This window comes from Schistocerca cancellata, chromosome 3, assembly GCF_023864275.1.
Source record: "Schistocerca cancellata isolate TAMUIC-IGC-003103 chromosome 3, iqSchCanc2.1, whole genome shotgun sequence".
Classification (NCBI taxonomy): domain Eukaryota; kingdom Metazoa; phylum Arthropoda; class Insecta; order Orthoptera; family Acrididae; genus Schistocerca; species Schistocerca cancellata.
In genome coordinates, this window is record NC_064628.1 from 776,628,790 (window position 1) to 776,632,964 (window position 4,175).

Below are 4,175 nucleotides of genomic sequence, written 5' to 3' on the forward strand. Positions count from 1 at the left end.
CCGCGCGACCGCTACGGTCGCAGGTTCGGATCCTGCCACGGGCATGGATGTGTGTGATGTCCTTAGGTTATTTAGGTTTAAGTAGTTCTAAGTTCTAGGCGACTGATGACCTCAGAAGTTAAGTCCCATAGTGCTCAGAGCCATTTGAACCATGTTTTGAAAATAAGGACTGAATGGAGAACGCTTCTCGTTTACATATCCGTCAGCCAACGCTTATCAACGTCGGTGTGTGTGTGTGTGTGTGTGTGTGTGTGTGTGTGTGTGTGTGTGTGTGTGTGTGTGTGTGTAAGAGGATCTTATTTGCTCAAAAGCGCTTAACTTTACTTAACATAAACCTCCAAACTGAAGGGAAGAGTGGTTGGCTGTCGGGGGAGATATCGAAGAGAGAAAGGGGGATGGGAGGGGGGAGGTATTTCCCATACTGTATGGGTCTTTGGGTCTTTGGGAACAGATATATTGTTCTAAGGAATCCATACCACTGTGGGAACGGCTTTACAATTCTAATGACGACTTCAGTGTTTTTATTCGCTCTCGTAGGCGCAAGCTATGAATCAAAGCGGCTCGTAAAGGGGCCAGGACGGCTTCGGTACAAAGGCCCCAAAATCACTCGTTTTCTTCTTCACGTTTTCGTCGGAAGTACCAAGTCTTTTCATTTTGGTCAGGTTTACCTTTGTTGTTTCCAATCTGTACTTATTTGTGAGTAACGGTGGACAGTCAGTCTGTTCCCCCAGTTTTTATAATCTATAATGTAACTACCCCCGAACAGGCCATGAATGCCCAAAGGTACCAACCGGCCGCCGTGTCATCCTCAACCCACAGACGACACTGGTTGCGGATATGGAGAGGGCCTGTGGTCAGCACACCGCTCTCCCGGCCGTATGTCAGTTTCCGAGACCGGAGCCGCTGCTTCTCAATCAATTAGCTCCTCAGTTTGCCTCACAGGGGCTGCGTGCACCCCGCTTGCCAACAGCGCTCGGCAGACCGGAAAGTCACCCATCCAAGTGCTAGGCCAGGCCGACAGCGCTTAACTTCGGTGATCTGACGGGAACCGGTGTTATCACTGCGGCAAGGCCGTTGGCCTACGAAAGTAAACAGTCAGAAAAAAAGGATACACACGATAATGCACCTCAGATTCCATTACTTTCTCTTTGAACTAATCGCGCAAAGCGCCAACGTAAAGGCAAATTGGTTTTCTATTTTGAGACATAGTCGAAATCTTTCTATGTTCAAATGTGTGTGAATTCCTAAGGGACCAAACTTTTGAGGTCATCGGTCCCTAGACTTACACATTACTTAAACTAATTTTAACTAACTTATGCTAAGAACAACACATTCACACACCCATGCCCAAGGGAGGACTCGAACCTCCGGCGGGAGTGGTCTTGCAGACCGTGACATGGCGCTTCTAACCGCGCGGCCACTCCTCGCGGCAAAATCGTTGTAAGAAACCAAAGTGCTGGGATGATTAAGACTTTTTGCGTGATGCGTATGTGAACGTGGTCGTAGAGATAAAGGCAGTAAGGAGTATTGGTTTAGTAACTGTGTTGTGTCGGCTACTGTGGGGGTCAGCAGCGAGACAAACAAGGAAGGAAAGAAGTAGCGATGGTCGATGGCAGGAATCCAAAACGATCTGTATCCAACACTTTCAAATTAACAGAACTCGTTATTTCTAAAATGTAAACATAACTTCTTGTTATGAGGTGGCTTAAGTTGCTTCGTGTGCCTCCTACATGCAAGTACTTTTATACACTATTAGCACCCATAGAACGCAGGCTAAGTATCGTCTTCGTATTAGGTTCTCGAAGTCTGCGACCGAACTGGGGCCGACCGGCGATGGGCGGCTGTCTACGTCAGTGTTGACAGGGGCAATGAACTCTTCCTAGAGGTATGGCGCTGCCCGCTCTTCCCGCTGACGCGCTTGTTAGCACCTTCTTGACGCCGTTTCGCGGTGCGGTGCTGTTCGCTGTGCAGTTTATGCTTTAGGACTGCACGAACTGTACTCATAACTTAGAAGTACTGGTTCATCCTGTTGGCCCACTGATAGCGAGCCACAGTAACAAAAACCAAAGGTGAGAACTGCGGACAAGCGCATGACCGTTGCAAGTGTCTCCCGGTCTAGGATGGGAAAACTCCCGCCTGTTTTCGGTGGCCCGTGCGCACAGATCAAAAACATGCGTTACTTTGCACCTTGCATTTGCACCCTTATCTTGCCTGTTCGTGCAAATGCCGCAGGCACCAAGTGGGTTTGGAAAGTTACAACGCATCTTAAACATGACTGCCGGCCGTGGTGGCCGAGCGGTTCTAGGCGCTACAGTCTGGAACCGCGCGACCGGCTACGGTCGCAGGTTCGAATCCTGCCTCGGGCATGGATGTGTGTGATGTCCGTAGGTTAGTTAGGTTTAAGTAGTTCTAAGTTCTAGGGGACTGATGACCTCAGAAGTTAAGTCCCATAGTGCTCAGAGCCATTTGAACCATTTTTTAAACATGACTATTTAGAGAACAATGTCTTTCAACATATTCTAGTGCTACGAATGAACTCGAAAATTGTGACCGCGGTTCCGCATCAGCTGTAGAATACTTCAGAACAAATGAAAATTTGTGCTGGACCGGGATTCAAACCCTGATTTCCCACAGAGTCTCACACTGCACCACAGCATATTCTAGTATCCCGACCACTGTACATTCGGACCTATCTCATAGCCTTTTTCCAGTATAATACAGCTATAGAAAATGGTTTTTGTTCTACTATAAAACGGATCATGTTTCCCTAGTTGGGTTAATCCACAAATTTTTGAGAACTGCTCCTAAACACTATGGCCTGACTCGACATTGTCTTAGTGCTTTCACCGTGTACAATTATCCCTCTCACCTTCACAATGTTGTCATTCTGCAACCAGCACTACGCTGCTCTGTTAGTTCTATAGGCAGGATACATTCCCTCTGATCTATTATTACCGTAGGAGCCTTGGAACTGTGCAAGACTCGAGAGGAAATTCCGGGACCAATTATTGTCATTAATGCACATAAACATCTCCCCCAGCTTCTAATTCGTTTTTATTACAGCCGTAACTCTAGACAGCACTCTCGTGAGAGTTTTCAAGGCTTTAGCACTCTACGCGGTATGACAAAGGCTGGTCACAAACAGATTTAATTAGTTTTTCACTACTCCTAGTTACTACCATTTACTCACGCTTCGCCGGCCGGTGTGGCCGAGAGGTTCGAATCCTGGCTCGGGCATGGATGTGTGTGGTGTCCTTAGGTTAGTCAGGTTTAAGTAGTTCTAAGTTCAAGGGGACTGATGACCTCAGATGTTAAGTCCCATAGTGCTCGGAGCCATTTGAATTACTCACGCTTCCTGGCAGATTAAAACCGTGTGCTGGGCCGGTACTGGAACCACGAACCTTGCCTTTCGGGTTCAATGCACTTACCAACTGAGCTACCCGAGGACGACTCTCCCAGTTTCAATTCTACTAGCACCTTTTTTCACAGATGCTCTATCGCCTATCTTGCGGGACTAGCACTACTAGAAGAAAGGGCGCCGCGGAGAGATGCTTTCGCCCAGAATACAACGTTCCCAGAGAGAACCCTCCACTCTGCAGTTGAAAAGAGCACTGCTCGGTAACGGCTAGATTCCGTGTTCGGTTCCTGGTCCAGATTTCACCTGCCAGGAAGTTTGAAAAGCAGTGTAGGCCCCGTCGTAGAGTGTCAGTCAATGTGCCTCGCTTACTGTTCCAACATAATTTTGATGTTCAGCCCATCGCTCGAAACATGATGTAGACAAAATCAGGGGGAAGGCTTTCGCTAAAGCGTTACCCGAATTTCCTTTGATCTCCAAATGTCCTATTTGCCTTGACACAGCCTGGCTTCTCACTCCTGAAGAATAAAAAAGGAAAAATGATTTCTTAATGCAAAACTTTGAACATAGCTGCTATATTGGAACAAATAAGCCCTCGGTCACAAATATTAAGTCAAAATTGACCTGGTTTCGACGCTACTATGAGCGTCGTCTTCAGAATTAGACTAACTGTTCTAAAACATATTAGGTATATAGTACATTAATAAAATTAAAGTTTGTACTGACTGGAAAAGATGCAGTACTTGTAAGTACAGCATCTTTTCCAGTAAGTACAGCATCTTTTCCAGTCAGTACAAACTTTAATTTTATTAACGTACTA

General features: G+C 46.6%; 1 pseudogene; it reads right to left on the minus strand.

Moving 5' to 3' along the window:
- Positions 1-961: 961 nt before the first annotated feature.
- Positions 962-1,079, minus strand: LOC126177423 (5S ribosomal RNA; annotated as a pseudogene).
- Between the last annotated feature and the right edge of the window lie 3,096 nt (positions 1,080-4,175).